Here is a 19,218-nt window from a genome sequence, read left to right on the forward strand (position 1 = left end):
AGCTGTTGTAGTATGTTAGTGAAAAAGCCACACAAATCACAATGGCTTGAAAACCCTGAATGTAATATTTGGCTGCTTGTGGGCTGACACTCACATTTTATACACGTAACCCAAACATTACTACACTATATATTCAAAGAAAACATTCATATTTGAATGGAGTGAGGCGGGAAGTCTGTACTTGACAAAATATCACCATAACAGCAATTAAAAAAAAAAGTTTGTAGTCTCAGCTAGCATGCACCTGTAATGCCTGCTGCCTAATAGGAATGTTCTAATTTTGGAGTATTTATTGTCCATGAGAGGGGGGGGGGGGGGGGGTGCAGCAGTAAATAGTGTTCCTCAGAGTAAACAATAGTTTAATAAATGCTCTGTCCTTTAGTCTAGCTAGCCCATCTTGGGCAGGAACCCCTGTGTTTTAAGCATATGTCATACTTTGGCTATTGAAAAATAGCAGATCTACAAGCTCATAGCGCATAGTGCTGTGCTATGAGCTTGTAGGTCTGCTATTTTTGAAAAATCATTCAAATGTGGTGCAAATCTTTGAATATATATTTCAGAGCGAACATTTTTAACATAAAATATTGGCTTCTGGGGGGGTCCCTGGAACTACATACCGGTATTTTGAAATGGGGGTCCGTGGCCCAATAGAGATAATTCTGGGGGTCCTTGACATGAAAAAGGTTGAGTACCACTGACATAGAAACATGGGTTTTTCAGAAATTTTTTAGGATTTAGAAGCCTTTTTTTTTATCGACCTCAGTCCAAAATGGGCTAGTCTACTGGACTTCAGCGGGCCTTGAATTCATTCCGTATTCTAGTCATACGAGACACTGAGGAGTGATGACAAGATTATGCTAATGTTCAAGAACAGGTGTGTTTAATTGAACACAGATTAGATTACCATTAACTCTGTACAGTATATGATGCAATCAGATGTAAGTTGTGAGACAATGAGACATTGCAATTAACTGGGTTACTATTTTAAATGTGTTGTTTATTATGGGGCACTATGTGTTGAGTTATATGCAGAAAAACATTGCTAGTGAAAGGTTGTATCTGTGGTTCATTATCAAAAAGATAGACCGGATAACAACCGGATGTGACCTAGTGAATGAGAAAGGCTACTGTGTTGTGTAGACACAATTAATGTCAGGGAGGAGATTGAGCGAACAATATCGCAAGAGCCTTGATAATTTACTATTATGTAAAGCAGAGTTTCTCAAAGTGGGTGCATGTGACTAGACACAGGTGAACACCACTGACAATCACCACTGGGATAGGCTGGGGAACTAAAGGCTCATACATAGTCTGGATTGTTGGTGGTGAGGTGACCACCGAACTACAACATGACGTCACAGAGCCGCGGTCAAGAGCAAACCACCGCCACGTCACAGACTGTGACAGGAACAGTGTTGCCAACTTAGCAGATTTGTCGCCATATTTAGCTTCTTTCCAGACCCCCCTAGCGACTGAATTAGTGAAAAGCTTCTGGAGAGAAATCTAGCTACTTTTTCTGGTGAATGACAAATCGTGTTGACAGAGATAAAACCCTCCTTTTTCTTCATTTTTCCCTCTCTCAGCCTCAAATCCGCTAAGTTGGCAACACTAAAGTGCTCGCCGGCGCGTCTGGCTTCCTCGGCTCGGTTATGTGCACAGAGCAAGGAAATGGTGTTCTGGGCTGGCTCCATATTTTCGTTGCTAGGGGCGCCTAAAAGTCGCTAGGGACGCTAAAAAGTCGCTAGGGGCTTCGCGCGCGCATATAACACCCCTAGAGACTTTCCTGGAGAGTTGGCAACACTGGACAGGAACAGTATAAACGTGTCTTGTAGAAATAGCATGAGCCTCCCCATGCGTGAGATGCTCTCCCAGTGAAACCCATCGGCATCGCTATCTAAAGGAAAAGAGAGTTGTCTGCTCCCTGGGGGCAGCAACAGAAATGGGGATTTGGCAAAATGGCAGTTGGCAGAAAATCTAAAATAAAAAAAAACAGTTAAAGGAAGAAAACAAAAGCATGCACTCGATTTCCTTGTCATGGGAATAATTTGATAGTCTCTTTGCCACAAGCTCATTAATCTATCCACAACGCTTGCCAACAAGTTCTAATCTGTATGAAGGGGAAGAAAGGAAACAGGCTGTGTGAAGGCTGTTAAGAATCTTGTGAGCTCCTTAAGTGTTCTCCTTTGGCATGTCAAAGTGGCAAAACTTAAATTCAGTGAAAGTTATGAAAGCTATATATAGTGCTTTATTTTATTGCCTGAAGTTTTCACATAACATTTTGTTTTACGTCTACAAATGAGTTTCAGCAGCCGGCATCTCATTTATTTCAGTAGAGCAGGTTACAAATGAACCCAGAAATTAACACTATGGGCTGTATTTTGCCCATTGATGCCTGAGGCCGAATCTGGGAACGCCTTCTAGGGCCTGACCTAAGGTTTCTGAAAACCTTCAAATTCTGATGATTTTCTTTTAAATAGTTATGTTGCTACATGTATAACAATAGCTGATGAGACACAGAGAGCGCGCCGGCATCAATGGTAGAACAACGTATACGTTGCACCAGGCGTCAATGGGTTAGTACCAGGTCTTATTCCCTAACTTGAGTAAACCTGGAGGCGTGATCAATGCTCTTTGGCCACTCAGAATAGCCACATGGCATTGATCACGCCTCCAGGTCTTTAGTTTACTCAAGTTAGGAAATAAGACCTGGTACTTAAGACACGCAAAATGCAGACAAATATCTCATCATTATACACCATTGCAACCTTCCACTCTTATGCCAGTATACACATGGTAAGGCTTTGTGTTTATTTTTTGCAAAGTATGCCATGAGACAACTCTGAACATCACGTTTGTGTGCGTGCGTGCATGCGTGCGTGCAAGCGTGCGGGGTTCAGGGGGTTGTATTAATTCAATTATGGATAAATTGTGTTCAAAGTTGTCTTTATAACATAAAGACATGCTATAGTATTGAATACCATAAGCTATCATTGGTGAATGATTTAGGCTACAGCACACTTTAACTCACTGAGACACATCCGACCATTTTGTAAAATATCTTTATAACTTGTTAAGTTTAGTAGTTATAGTGAATTATGAACACCTTAACATTAATACATTAGGCCTATATATATATCAACACCACGGCAATTTATCATAATAAATGTTTTGAGGTTTCATGCATATTTAATGTGTTATGTTAAGGCTTCATTATATTGTGTCATGGACTTGCTCATAATGCATTACAGACATTGCCTTCATAGAAAACGTATTCTTTGCATAATGTTTCCTTACTTGAAACATCCGCAAACAGATGTTCCATGGCCTATAGGAGAACAAGATGAAATAGACTTGACTTCTTTATATTGTTGACTTACTATTTACAGTACATGTGTGACATGTGGTAAAGACATACGGTATATCCACCAAAGGCTTGTAGGAAATACATATTTTTCTTATAAATATTCAAGATCTTTGGTATTCTCTCTGGAATTCCTCTCCTGGGTAAAACCCTGACAAATAATACATGATAAATAAACTCATCACTTTGTTAGTGTCATAGTACATGTACAGTACACACAGTAGCATCCTGTTACTATGTTACCTTAGGCTATGTTCAACTGCTTCGCAATGAATTCTTTAAGATGCTGTTTTTAACCATGATTGTATGCATGTGCGTGTGTGCGCGCGTGTGTGTGTGTGTGTGTGTGTGTGTGTGTGTGTGTGTGTGTGTGTGTGTGTGTGTGTGTGTGTGTGTGTGTGTGTGTGTGTGTGTGTGTGTGTGTGTGTGCGCGCGCGCGCGCGCGGGTGAAGAGAGAGAGATAACATACTGTACATAATAATAATAATAATAAAACTTTATTTGTATAGCACCTTTCATGACATGAAATGCATAAAGTATAATGCATAAAGTGCTTTACAGAACAATGGAGAATAAAAGAAAAGCAAGGCAACGACAAAAAACAAGCAGTAATGCAATACAGTGAGGACATGAATAACAAAAAATAAAAATAAAATAAAAGATCAATTAAAGCAATGTTGTAGAAGTGGGTCTTGAGCTTTAAAAATGTCTACAGAGGCTTCCTGACGAAGGTACAGTGGGAGCTTGTTCCATGCCGACGGCCCGTAGAAGCAAAAAGCTGCTTCCCCGTATTTTTTAGTTGCCTTTTTTTTTTCTTTTTCTTTTGGCAAAGCGAGCAGGCCAGCAGTGGAAGACCTTAGGGGGGCGGTTTGGGACATATTTAGGCAGGCATGTAGGTAGGAAGGTGCGAGACCATTGAGAGCTTTATAGACAAGTAAAATAATTTTAAAATAAATCCTAAAAACAACCGGAAGCCAGTGCAGTGATGCCAAAACTGGAGTAATATGTTCTCTCATCTTAGTTCTAGTTAAACCTCTGGCTGCTGCATTTTGGACAAATTGTAATCTGTCAGTTGTTTTCTTAGGCAGTCCTGAAAAAAGTGCATTGCAGTAATCAAGCCGAGAAAAAAACAAAGGTGTGGATTAGCGTTTTTGCATCGTCCAAGGACACATAGGCTCTGATTCGTGCAATATTTCTAAGGTGAAAAAAAGCAATCTTGGTAACATGATTAATGTGTGAATTAAAATTCAATTCAGAATCAATAATAACCCCCAGGTTCTTTACTGTACTGTTACTTTCTACAGTCAGGTTGCCAAGTCTGCTTAATATTGATTATTTCTGTTCACTAGAACCGATTATGAGAACTTCTGTCTTATCCTCATTTAGCTTGAGAAAGTTCTCACTCATCCAACATTTGATGCTAGACAGACAGGTAACCAGCGGGTCTAAAGCACAGGGATCATCTGGAGCCACAGAAAGATATAGTTGGGTATCATCAGCATAGAAATGAAAATTGACTCCGTGATTGGCAATGAGTTCGCCCAATGGCAGTATGTCTTTGTGTGGGTATCCTTATGCATGAATATGCACATGCAAGTGTGAATTGCAACTGATGAAATACAGTATTTGCAACCAAATGAAATACAGTAATGTGAAAGTAAATCATTGAATTAAGATGATTCAATAAGATGGCTGAAGATTTCCAAACATATTTTTGCAGTACTAAACCTCCAATACATCCATCTCAATATGATATATATTTCTTGATCACTGTGATAATAGCTGCTACACCTTTAAACTTCATCTTAAACCTGAGGTTTTTTTTGTGGCACTTCACATCTAGTTGCGTCCGCCCGCAGATAGTACACATGCACATTAGGTAGGCCTTAAATACTATCTGCAAAGTTTTTGTTTCATAAAAATCCACCATAGAAACTTTATGAGCTACTTTCTGTCAAGAAATGCCCTGAATTTTATTATTTTTGTGTAAGTGTCAGAGTTTGGAAGTGCTTGTTTTCAATAACACAACATTTTGCTGCCTCCTGCATTATGTGACATTTAGAAACAGGTGGTACAATTTACAATTTACAATTTAGGCATTTAGCAGACGCTCTTAATCCAGAGCGACTTACATTTAAGCAAGAACAAAAGCATGGGAATACATCACATAAAAGCATTTATCATGAAACATGCGGAAGCTAAGAAGGTAACAGTGGAATATCTATATGATGAAACTATACATACACTATACATAATAAACTATACATATTCACTACTATGCTATACATATGTACTATGGCGTGCTATGACTATATACAATACAATTATAGTGCTGTCTACATAACATGCTATAAGTCTGTGTCAAATGCTATCTAAGCCAACAGAAATGCTATCTAAGGGGTTAGGGTAAGGGTACGCAGGACGGTTGAGTGATTTCCAACGAGCGCTTCCAAACTCCAACACTCCATGCTGCTCAATGTTTTGCCACTCAGTCTAGATGAGGGGGGCGTGTGCTGATGGGAAATCCATGCATGTGCATACTCTCTATGCTTAAATCAAAACGGGGCTGTCACCTGTTACTGTGAAATTGCAAATTGGATTAATATGTGACTGACCACTTCTCTTAGTGTGGACGTGAAGTGAAATGTTTTATTATATCACTTACGAGTGTCTGGAGACACTCATAAGTGATATAATAAAACCATGGCTGTTTATTCCACCGCTACGTGACTAATGTTGTGTCGAGGTGACAGGATTAACGCTTCTGAAGAAAATTAGATGGTTAAATTAAAACGGAAGGAGCAAGTCTAATGGCCGCTTTCAAATATGGAAGCTGACGCGACCGGAAACGGAAACTGTACGATGGACACGGAAACAGTAGGAGCTCGGTTGAAAACCCAGAGGTGAAGTGAGTGACGTCAGAGCACATGCACAGCAGCACACAGGCGTAAATGGCACTTCTTCTGCATACTGCATCCCGTTACATCCCTTCTGGCCTCATTTGACCTCTCCCTATCTCCCTCCCCTCCCACTCACAAGGCTGGTAATGTTTTGGACCTTGTGTTCTCCAGAGCCTGCTCTCCCTCCACACTCTCTGTTACCCCCTCAATTAGGTCTGACCACCACTTCATAACCTTCTCCCTCTCTCTCTCCACCCTCCCGCCTAAACCCATTAACCCTCCGAACGTCACCTCCCGACGCAACCTCAAGTCCCTAAACCCCTCCTCCCTCTCATCCTCTATTCTCTCCTCTCTACCCTCCCTGGAGTCCTTCCTCTCCCTCTCACCTGACACTGCAACCTCATCCTTCCTCTCCTCTATCTCATCTGCATTCGACCAACACTGCCCTCTCTCATCCAGGCCAGCTCGCTCATGTCCACCGGCTCCCTGGCTATCTGAAACTCTCAGATCTGAACGAACACCTCTAAGGGCAGCCGAAAGAAAGTGGCACAAGACGAAGCTACCAGATGACCTTTCACACTTTCACTCACTCCTCTCTGCCTTTGCCCACTCACTAACCACTGCTAAAACCTCTTTCTACCACACCAAAATCCAATCCTGTACTTCTAACCCAAGGAAGCTCTTCTCCACTTTCACCTCCCTCCTTAAACCCCCTCCCCCCACTCAACCTTCATCCCTCACTGCTGATGTTTTTGTCAACTACTTCGAGAAGAAGGTTGATGATATCAGCAGCTCCTTTCCTCCCCTCCCACATAAAGTGGCATCTGATTCAACCAACACTAACCCCAACATACCATGCATGTCCTCCTTCTCTCCGCTTTCCCCAGACGAGGTTCTACAACTAGTGACATCCTCTAGACCTACCACCTGTCCTCTTGACCCTGTCCCGTCTCCAATCTTCCAAACCATCGCACCTGATCTGCTCCCCTTCATCACCTCCATCATCAACACTGTCGTGTAATTTCATGAACCTAAAAGTATATTTCTATAAATGGACGTACTGAATTGATATGCCACTAAAGTCAGGATAAGCTATTTTTAACTAGAGTGTAAAGTCTCTCTCTCACTCTCAAATTCCCCGAGACAGGAGGCATTCACACCTGAATACAAGGCCATTGTTCTAAATTCTTTGAAGCTCTCTTCCCTGGGGAGTAATTTTCCACTTGGCAAGTTACTGTTGAGCAGATGCGGAACACTGGGTGTTCATTCCCAATATTCCACAAGTTTAAGCTTAATGACTTTTAACGAACAGTTGGTATGAGAAAATAATGAGACACTATAACCAGTAATAGTGAGTGCAACTTGTCTCTTAAAATGTAGGCCTATTATAAGAATAATGTTTCGCTCCACCGTGTTAATTTACCTCTTAAAAGAGGGTTCAGTTTCATTTGCTTTATAGTTTCCGTAACATTCCTAACTACAAGTGTTTCCATTTTTCATATACTCATATACATACTTAAGGTATGATTAGCCAGTTTATAAGTTGTTCACAGTTTCATCTAAAGACCGGTTATGTTACTACAATATGTAACTACAATTTGTCATGGGATCTGTAAAGTAGTAATCTGGTGTTTTAATGTAAGGTTAGATACTCGTGTCTCTGCCAGAGAGGCCCGCCTCTGTAAACATGAATAAGCGGGTAGCCCAGATTTCATTGGTCAAAAGAGTCAGGAAGCGCCCGGTTCAGCTACTGGAGGAGGGGTGATCAGATCTGTATATAACACTTTGTTTTTCTTGTGGACTGGGCTGTTCGAACGAGTCTTACATTTGGCTAACCTAGGCTGGTTGGAACAGACAATTTGGCGTGTACCTTTTTGAGACATGCTTGCTTTGTGACGAATTGAATCTCTGTGGTTTACCAAATAAACGCTAAGATCCGGAGAAACCTTTGTCCTGCTTTTCCGTCTTCACTCTTCATACTGACTGACACACACGGTGAAAGTATACCACAGTTTTTTGGCGCCCAACGTGGGGCTCGAACCCACGACCCTGAGATGATGTTCTTGTACAAAGGTGTTCTGTCTGTCTTAAAGTCTGCAGTCACTCTGGTCTATGCAAGGCCTGTCTTTGTCATTCAAAAGCAGGGTCTAGCCATCCTAGATAGTAAGTGGCCTGGCTGGCCGGGTGTGACAGGAATTAGCATGCTCTATTGTTTCCACCAAGAGGCCAGTCTCATACGTCACTCTATCTACATCTCAATGACATTCGTATGTAAAAATACCGTCTGTCCTACCAGGAACACCTCTGTTGTAGACCACATATATATGGCTGTAAATACAATGTTGAGTTAAGCTTGTGGGGGCAGCCTGCCCGGACGGTCAGCTCTAGGGCTCCGCGGCTCAACTCAAGGGCCGCGGGAAGCCCTCTGTCTTTGTCTCGGTACTAATTGAAATAAATACATCGATGGATCTTCAGTTCACCTCTCTCTGCTTGTTTCCTTTCATCCGACCGCCTGAGACTTTGATGCAGACTCTTCGTCATTATTTGTCTAATTTTAGTCAAGTTCGATAGTGTACTTGAAGTAGAAATATTTACTTTAGTTGGAGCCTGAACAGGGACTGCTTTTGGGATGGTTTTCCATTCCAGGTAAAAAGAACCGTGGACCAGTGGACAATTTGGACAATTTGGCGTTGAGTTGAATTTTATTTTTTCGGCGAACGGCGGTCGGCGGAACAAAGGGATGCGGGGACCAACAGCACGTGCGGTGCTCTCCGACATGGACGGCGACGCAGCGGGAGGAAGCGCCTCTACAGCGCAACGACGGGCGACCTGCGGATCTCCACAAATCGGCGGGAAGCGGCGGCGATCCGACCGGGGAAAGCGACACTACAAGCGGCGAGAAAATGCGTCTCTTCACGGCAGGCAAGCAGCGGCGAGGAGGGAGGCGTTCTACAAGGCCTTCAACGAGTGAGTCTTCCACCGAGGGGGGTCTCCGACCAAGCGGCGACCGAGGGCTTTCATCACGGCGTGCGGCGACAGGACGGCACGGCGCGATTCATCTCAACAGCGATCGAGAGCGGCGACCACGTTTTTCATTCATTCTTCATTCTTCAAACAGCAGATCTGCAAGCTCACGTGTTGCGTTTTGATCGACCGTAGCTGCACGAGCGTACATATTTTTCTTTCCAGTCATTATGTGATATTTTATATTCATAGTGTCTGGAAGGGGGGAGTGAATATGTGTGTTGGACGGACACGAAAGGACAAAGGACACGTGAGTGGCAGTGCGCGGACAAAACATTGCAACAAGGTTTCTTCATAACATGATGCAGTTCTCAGTTTGACCACGAATGCCTTCAGGTACGTCACATGTGTAAAAGGGGAATTATATTTGAGAGGATTTAAAATACAGTATGGACAGTTTCTGTGTCGGAAATGTGGGCTAAAGTAACCAGAGCGAAAATGGTGGTCAGAATAGTTAAATCTATTAACCTTACTCGGTCTGTAGGCCTAGTATGGGGCTAAAAGTAACTGTGGTGAAAAAGTAGCAGGATATTGGGTTATCGCTTCATCTTGGAGCAGTGACTGTGTTTTTACGGTAGATTGACTTTTTCTCAAACGAATAATAGATATTAAACAAGTTAAGAGACAATGTTTTGCGACACTAAAAGAGTTCATTTATAACAGATGGAAGAGTTTCAACAATCTATCTGTATTCAAAACGTTTGTGTAATGTAAGTTATTCAACATATATGTAGGCATGTGTTGATATGTGTTTTGTCGAAGTTTAAATTAGTTAAAAAAGTTGATTAATAATAAGTCAACTGAAAAGGCAGTTAGGTGCCGCGACGTGCAAGGTTTTGCTGTTAATATCGAGATAATTTAGCCTGTAAAGGTGAGATAAGTTAACAGTAGCAGCGTAGGTCGATTCGTCATTTACCAGGCCTTAAAGGGGTACGGAATAGTGAAGTTGCGGCGTGCTGTTATCAAAATCGAGGCTTTCGTCAACGGGACCAATTTCAAAATATATACGGGATTATTAAGCGTGTCTGTAAAAACTTGTGTGTTTAAAAATGGAAACACAGGGTAAGACAAAGTTGTGGTGTGTTTAAATGTCAGTTAATTGTGAAGTGAAAATGTCAATTTTCATATATGCATGAATATGCCTGGAATTATTTTTGGGAACCTTTAAAGTGTAACGTTCTGATGTTTCTTTCCTAATGTTTAGTATAGTACATGTGATTGGGTCAAGGGGGGTATAATAGAATTATTGTTCCATATTCTTATGTGACCATCTAGTGATGGTCAAGGGGGGAATTATGTCGTATATGGTCTCAATAATTCGTCATTCTATAACCAAATGTTCTTGTACAAAGGTGTTCTGTCTGTCTTAAAGTCTGCAGTCACTCTGGTCTATGCAAGGCCTGTCTTTGTCATTCAAAAGCAGGGTCTAGCCATCCTAGATAGTAAGTGGCCTGGCTGGCCGGGTGTGACAGGAATTAGCATGCTCTATTGTTTCCACCAAGAGGCCAGTCTCATACGTCACTCTATCTACATCTCAATGACATTCGTATGTAAAAATACCGTCTGTCCTACCAGGAACACCTCTGTTGTAGACCACATATATATGGCTGTAAATACAATGTTGAGTTAAGCTTGTGGGGGCAGCCTGCCCGGACGGTCAGCTCTAGGGCTCCGCGGCTCAACTCAAGGGCCGCGGGAAGCCCTCTGTCTTTGTCTCGGTACTAATTGAAATAAATACATCGATGGATCTTCAGTTCACCTCTCTCTGCTTGTTTCCTTTCATCCGACCGCCTGAGACTTTGATGCAGACTCTTCGTCATTATTTGTCTAATTTTAGTCAAGTTCGATAGTGTACTTGAAGTAGAAATATTTACTTCAACACCTCAGTAACCTCAGGCTGCGTCCCATCTGCCCTCAAGTCAGCCAGAGTAACACCACTCCTCAAAAAACCAACCCTTGACCCTTCAGATGTCAAGAACTACAGACCAGTATCACTCCTTTCATTTATTTCTAAAACCATTGAACGTGTCGTCTCCAACCAGCTCTCTCTCCATCTCTCACAGAACAACCTGCTGGATCCCAACCAGTCCGGATTCAAGAAGGCCCACTCCACAGAAACTGCCCTGCTGGCAGTCACAGAAGCACTACATGCTGCCCAAGCTGCTTCCCACTCTGCAGTACTGATTCTCCTAGACCTATCAGCAGCATTTGACACAGTGAACCACCAGCTGCTCCTAGACACCCTAGCGGAGCTAGGCATCGGTGGAACGGCACTAAAGTGGTTATCCTCCTACCTCACCGACCGGACCTACCAGGTTTCCTGGAAAGGTCTGTTATCATCCCCCCGAACCCTCCAAACTGGGGTCCCACAGGGATCTGTACTTGGTCCCCTCCTTTTCTCACTGTACACTAAATCCCTTGGCACTATCATCTCTGCTCACAAGATATCCTATCACTGCTACGCCGATGACACACAACTGTTCCTATCCTTCCCCCCCTCTACCACTCAGGTGGAAGAGCGCATCACTGCATGCCTGGCTGACATCTCACAGTGGATGTCCTCCAACCATCTCAAGCTGAACCCAGACAAGACTGAGCTTCTCTTCTTCCCAGCTAAGTCCTGCCCTATGCGGGAGCTAACTATTTCCGTAGACAACGCCCTGGTAACGTCTGTCCCAACAGCCAGGAATCTTGGTGTTGTCCTGGACAGTCAGCTCTCGTTCAAAGCTCACATCACAGCTGTCACTCGATCCTGCAGGTTCACACTCTATAACATACGACGAATTAGACCGTTCCTCACCCAGGAATCAGCCCAGCTCCTAATCCAGACAACAGTCTTGTCAAAACTCGACTACTGTAACTCCCTCCTTACTGGCCTACCAGCATGTGCACTTAAGCCTCTCCAGCTGATCCAAAATGCAGCAGCTCGCTTGGTCTTCAACCAGCCAAAATTCTCACATGTCTCCCCCCTGCTCCGCTCCCTCCACTGGCTCCCGGTCGCTGCCCGCACAGAATACAAAACTCTGATGCTGGCATTCAAAGCAACCAAAGGTATGGCTCCCCCATATCTTACAAGTATGATTGAACCCTACAAACCCTCCCGCGCACTCAGATCAGCCAACGCAGGGAAGCTGGAAGTACCCTCACTAAAAACGCCGGGACAACGCTCCACACGTCCCAAACTCTTCTCCCTTCTGGCTCCAAAACTGTGGAATGCACTTCCCATTGCAGTCAGAACTGCAGCATCACTCCCAATCTTCCGCCGTAGCCTGAAAACCCACCTTTTCAGACTCCATCATGGCCCATAGCACTTACCCTACCCCCTTAGATAGCATTTATGTTGCCTTAGATAGCATTTGACACAGACTTATAGCATGTTATGTAGACAGCACTATAATTGTATTGTATTTAGTCATAGCACGCCATAGTACATATGTATAGCATAGTAGTAAATATGTATAGTTTATATGTATATATAGTATTATATGTATAGTGTATGTATAGTTTAATTATATGTATGTATAGTTTCATCATATAGATATTCCACTGTTACTTTCTTAGCTTACGCATGTTTCATGATAAATGCTTTTATGTGATGTATTCCCATGCTTTTGTTCTTGCTTAAATGTAAGTCGCTCTGGATTAAGAGCGTCTGCTAAATGCCTAAATTGTAAATTGTAAAATTGTAAATTGTATACTACGCAATAGCCGCGTATACGTCACAGTCTATGACTTGGACGCGGGATTGTGAACCGAAGGATTGTGAACCCAAAGTCTCAAAAAGTCACTGCAAAAATAGCTGCTATTTGTTTCAAAAAAGCTTTAAACCCTGTGTAACATGTATATAACTAACTATGCAATGTGACATATAGCGATGTTTACAAAATGCTGTACCCTCTCCAACTATACTATATTCCCCATTTTCAACAGTTTTTATTATATTTTGACACTTGCTTTGGCAATGTAAACGTATATTTTCTCATGCCAATTAAGCTCCTTTGAATTATTGGTCATATATTTTCCACATTTAACGGCAGCAGTAACATAGTTACGACTACTAGTACAGCTTGTTCAAAGTTAGCAAGACCTTGATCATAATGTCAGAGTTTTTGCACGGGCGATGCTGTACATTGGCAAGTAGAACCGTTCATTCATTTGCCGGGAGATGTGGAAACAAGCCCAGACTTCCCTATGAGTATTCCATTCACAGCTTGACCTTGAGGTGAGCTATACTCCCTGGCCACCAAGCAGAGCAGCATGAATTATAATATTATTCACCTATAGCTCCAGCCACAGCTCCAATTCTGACCGAGCAGTCTGTCTCTCTGTACACAGCACTCCCTCACTTGAGAACTTTGCAGAGCTGTTCACAGCAGTAAAAGTGAAGAATCACGTGGCAGCTATAATCACAATACACTATACATAAATAAATACATAAATAAATAAATGTGTGATAATACAAAAATATAATAACCAGCACAGCGAATGAGCCAGAGATGAGTCAAGCACAGATTTTAAGAAGGTTTGAGAATCACAGGTTTAAAGGTGTAAATAAAACAGTGTGGGGAAATAAAATTCCGTGCAAGCTTCATCGTTTTGATTGTTTCCAGAAAGAGAAAGAAAATAAAGAATTAAGGGGGCAAGGGGAAGGGAAAAAAGAAGGAATTAGAAAAAGACAACAAGGTAACGAGATAATTTTACACTGTAGCATATCCTTGAGGTTTAGAAATAATGTACATACATGAGCATAGCAGCTGGTACACATGTATACTGTGTTATGACATAGACCTTAATGCAAGAAGAGTAGTGCGTACTGCGTACACAAGATTAAGGTCCAGAGTGTCAAGTTTAAAGGTATATTCAGTGATTTCACTTAATTCAAATATATTTTTGTTCTGTTTTGTTGTGATAATCCTCCCTACTATAGAGTGTGCTGACCATATAAGGAGTTCCTCCCTTGTCCCCAGTTAACCCCTGGGGTAAAAAAAAATACATTGTCATTTCAGCCAGACAGTGAGATTCCTGGCTGCCTGCCTCTCTCCAGACAGTGAGATGCCTGCCTCTCTCCAGACAGTGAGATTCCTGGCTGCCTGCCTCTCTCCAGACAGTGAGATGCCTGGCTGCCTGCCTCTCTCCACAAACACAAGGGCAATTCTTCTCACCTTCACTGCTCCATCTATTCATATGCAATTAAAATTTAAATAAAAGCAGTGGCAAAGATGAACTCATAAGACATGAAGATACTAATGGTGATTAGGCCTAATATGTCCTTGAGCAAGAAAACACTCTCTGCGTGTAATTCAGTGGCTGCCCAAAGCTCCTAGTGAGAGGATAAATTCCAGGTACGGTATGTATAAATGGAAATGGCCAACTGGTTCATAAGTACTGTACTAAAAGCTATAATTCTCTGCTATAACAAGGGTCACCAAACACCATTTACAATAATGTCAGTGGGTCTTACCAGTTTAAAGGAAAGAGGCCACACAGCTCGTAGTAGTCAAGATGCTATAAACTTTATTAAACTTTAGCTATTGAAAAATAGCAGATCTACAAGCTCATAGCGAGTGGCACCGAGTGCCACGCTACGAGCTTGTAGGTCTGATACTTTTGAAGAATCGTGAAAATGTGGCGCAAGTCTTTGAATATATTCTTTCAGAACGAATGTGTTAAAACTCAAATCTTTGCTTCAGGGGGGGGGGGGTCCCTAGAACAACATATTTCCAGATGGGGGTCGGCGGCCAATGACATATATTTGGGGGTCCTTGACATGAAAATGTTTGAGAACGAATGACAGAAACATGAGGTTTTCAGAAAACTGTCAGGATTTAGAAGACATTTTGCAGAATCGTCCTCAGGTCTAAATGGGGTATAAAAAAAAGGAACAGTCAAACTCCACACACACCACTCCCCTGTCTCCTGTCACTTCCTGACATATGTCATAATATTATTATGTCAAACAGATGTGTTTGTTCCAGGTGGTTCTTCTTATAATGGATGAAGGATAACTGAAAAAACACTCCATAAACGTCATAAAGCCGGAGGAGAGGCGTTGAAGAAAAATAATTAATGTTTAAAATACATAATTTAAATAAGCCTACTGTAATAATTGGTTAGGGATGTATCCTGGAGGAGCTAGGCTACCTGTACAGACAGACAGACAGGCAGACAGGCAGACAGACAGACAGACAGACAGACAGACAGACAGACCAGACAGACAGACAGACAGACAGACAGACAGACAGACAGACAGACAGACAGACAGACAGACAGACAGACAGACAGACAGACAGACAGGCAGGCAGGCAGGCAGGCAGGCAGGCAGACTGACTGACTTTATTAATCCAAAGAGAAAGTAGGTATAGATACTCCACCATTAATGCTGATTTGAAAAAATGTAGGCATTTCTTCCTTAATTGGCCTAATGGGAATGTGAGTATGCAAAGGTTCATGGCAATGGCACACTGTGTTTAGGATTTGAGGCATTTTGTTCAAAATGGGCCACTTCTGCAAACGTTGCCAATCAGAATGGAATATGAAAAATTGGACGGATCCGTCTTGATTACATAAATAAATAATAAGTAAGTGTTTTGTAAAGGTTGGCCTCCTGGTGGCGCTCACAGACGGACGGACAGATCTGTAACTAAAGCTAGTAGTCCAGTTCCTGAGCCTATATCTGCACAGGCTAGGTGCACATAGACAGACCCATAAATAAATAAAAGCTAGTGGTCCCGTTCATGAACCTAGTAGTCGCGGTCGTGGAGTTAACCCATTTTGGGGCGGGAACCCCTTTTGGTGTTTTAAAGCATTATATTATACTTTAGCTATTGAAAAATAGCAGATCTACAAGCTCATAGCGCGGCACTGAGCGCAAAGATTTGAGTTTAACACGTTCGCTCTGAATTTCGACGTCAGGCCTATACAGTAAATGGTGCATTTATATAGCGCCTTTATCCAAGGCGCTTTACATAGATTGTGCATTACATTCACCCATTCACACACACATTCATACACCGATGGCGGCGGAAACCATGCAAGGCACCAACCAGCACATCAGGAGCAATTAGGGGTTCAGTGTCTTGCTCAAGGACACTTTGACACTAACTCTGGGGGAGCCCACAGGGTTTGAACTATAGCATCCTTGCGGTTGCCATCCGGCCACTCTACCCCTGACCCACCGCCGCCCCCACAGTAATTGCTGTTGGGGAAAAAAAGTGTTCTGAAACCAGGACACTAGCAGTCAGAACTCAGAACACAAAACAAGAGAAGAATCTAGCTGTCAGGATGAATAAAAGAACCATTGTCTGTGGCTTCTCCGCTGGGCCAGTCACTTTCATTCTCAACCAAGAAAATGGATCACTTGTGCATCAGACATTGGACAAATGATACAGACAGACAGACAGACAGACAGACAGACAGACAGACAGACAGACAGACAGACAGACAGACAGACAGACAGACAGACAGACAGACAGACAGACAGACAAAAAAGGGAAACGATAAGACAGGAAAGTGGATGAAACAGATCTAGATGTGAAGGCAAAAATCACATTAAGAATTTTCTCTGCAATGATTTAACCTTTTCCCCACTAAAAAACATAGTCTGCGTTATATTATTATTTGTCGGGTCTCGGATGGCTATCTGTTGTTAGCTTAAGCCCACTTTACGTATATCCCTGCCCAGCATATTGTACAAGGCCTACTCATTACCTTTTTTTGTTTCACACCACAAAACTGGTAACCACTTCACCACTTTTCAAACTATCTTCATATAATAGGTCCTCACTAATAATCATGATACAATGGCACGATTTATTTCCCTACATGCAACTTGCAAGCCCAACTGGTGTGTTCTTAAATAAATAAAGAACGAACACCTGCATGAATTAAATAAGGTCTGATTCTCCTCTCGCCTCGCTTGCCTTGCTGCCCCCCTCACCCCCCGCACGCACATATCGCAATTTGCAAGCAACTGTCGCTGTGTGTTGTTAGTTGTATATTAAATTATTAAAGTATTTTTATTTAATATACAACAAGATATATTATTGAACGAAGACCTGAACCTGTGAACCATGAATTAAATAACAAATAGGCACACACACACGCTGCTGTTTTGCACCGTCTAACACTGTGCTGAAAGTACAAATGGAAGTAATAAAATATAGGCATAGCCTGGAGCCTTCCCTCTTATTGTCCTACTGCTGCTGGAAGTACAAATGGAAGTCAAGTGGAATGCAAGCAGGATTAGCATAACAGCATGGTTACTTGTTAGTCACTGGAAAAGTCAAATCCACCTCGTTACACCTCTCCACCCCCTCTATACTCCTCTCTTCATTCTGGTGAAGAACGTTGGTCTAGCAGATGAGCAGGCAGAAGGCAGACACATAATGATAGATGGACAGCACACTGTGTGTTATAGGTTAAAAAAGAAAGAAAGATTTTTTTTAAATAAAAGACTAAAAAGTGAAGGAGAAAAAAGTTAGGAAAGAAGCAGAACTCCTGAGCAAAACGAGAGTGCATACATTATATCTTTATTATTATTATTATTATTATATTATTATCTTTAAAGGTATATATATATATATATATATATATATATATATATATATACATATATATAAATATATATATATATATCATAAATAGTATATGTCAGGTACTGTAGCTGAACTGTGACGTAAGAACAGCTCCACACACCTTTTGACAGATAATTTAAATGGGTTTTGATAGAAATCTGAGCATAATATACTAAACTATCTCTCTTGTTAAAACAGCCCCTGTGGTGCATAGTTTAGCAACTGTACTTAACACATTCAAGGTGCAAGCAACCTTCATACTCCTTACACACAGAAAATCTAATTAATATTGAAGTGTTTTTTTATGTTTTCATGTCCCCTTTTGCTGAAAAATGACGAAATCACTCAGAATATCTGAAAACGCTGGAGGACGTACCTGCTGACCAGCGTGCTGTTTCAGAATATAAAATAGTTTAAAAGGCAAGCTTTTCGCCATCAATTTAGTGGAATTGTCAGGGTGTTATATGTTTCTGAATGTGATGGAGTATATTTCCAAATACTATTCAATCCTGAATACCCTCTCTCACACTATAAGATTTAAAGGACTTTTTAAAGACCCTCCTAATGCCATGGAGGTTCCATGTTGAACGTAATTCCAAAGTGTGTAAAGCCCACCACACACCGGCTGTGTCACAGCCACCTCCATTATTTTCAATTAACCTATCGTACACCGGCTGCGTCCGACGCGCGCTGGCGCGCGGTCACACCTCGCCTGCCGCGCCGATGCACCGCTGTTCTATTTTCCAGGCGTTGCCGCGCGGCCTCCACCCGGCTATCCGTGGGCATGGCAATGGAATATAGTCAACAAAACTCCCCAGCCGCGTGGTAGCGCGCCGCGTCCTGTTGGTGTTGCCGTGCGGCTATGGCGCGCGGCAATACTGTGCCGCGGCGGTCGCAGGCGGTGTGTGTCGGGCTTCACATTGTTTAAGTCACAGATGCGTGACCACAGATCCACATGGGTTCTCGTTTACTTTTAGAGCGGCAAACGGCATAACTCGTCATGGCAGCTTTGGTTACAACAAACGAAACGGATTTCAAAAGAGTCACTTATTACTTATTTTCAAATCTACGTTGACAATGTTTACGTCATTGTACTCATTCAGACCCGGCTTGCGGAAAATATCAAACCCGTTTGATATGATCAGAACAGAATCTGAGTCTCATGTGTAGGGGGTAAAAATCGTCATCATATATCTGACGAGTAAAGAGGGGAGCGCGCCGTGATTCGTCTTGGTTTTATCACGACTTGACTCTGGCCGTGACCATTTAGAAATGTCAGCAGGTGTAAGCCCTGCTTAGGAAGGACACCATGCAGCCGCACCGGCCTTTACGTCACGATTTTTCAAAAATAGCAGACCTA

General features: G+C 42.3%; 1 protein-coding gene across 1 annotated transcript in view; it reads right to left on the reverse strand.

Annotated features, from left to right (window-relative positions):
* LOC310854968 (protocadherin-17-like) overlaps nucleotides 1-15,194 on the reverse strand; it is a 319,220-nt gene extending 304,026 nt beyond the window's left edge. Inside the window, exon 1 of the mRNA XM_083759752.1 lies at nucleotides 15,191-15,194. The gene's annotated coding sequence lies outside the window, so the exon portion shown is untranslated. The remainder of the gene's footprint in view (nucleotides 1-15,190) is intronic.
* Between the last annotated feature and the right edge of the window lie 4,024 nt (nucleotides 15,195-19,218).

The sequence above is a fragment of the Protomyctophum parallelum genome (assembly GCF_964188405.1).
Source record: "Protomyctophum parallelum genome assembly, chromosome: 2".
In the NCBI taxonomy this organism is placed as follows: domain Eukaryota; kingdom Metazoa; phylum Chordata; class Actinopteri; order Myctophiformes; family Myctophidae; genus Protomyctophum; species Protomyctophum parallelum.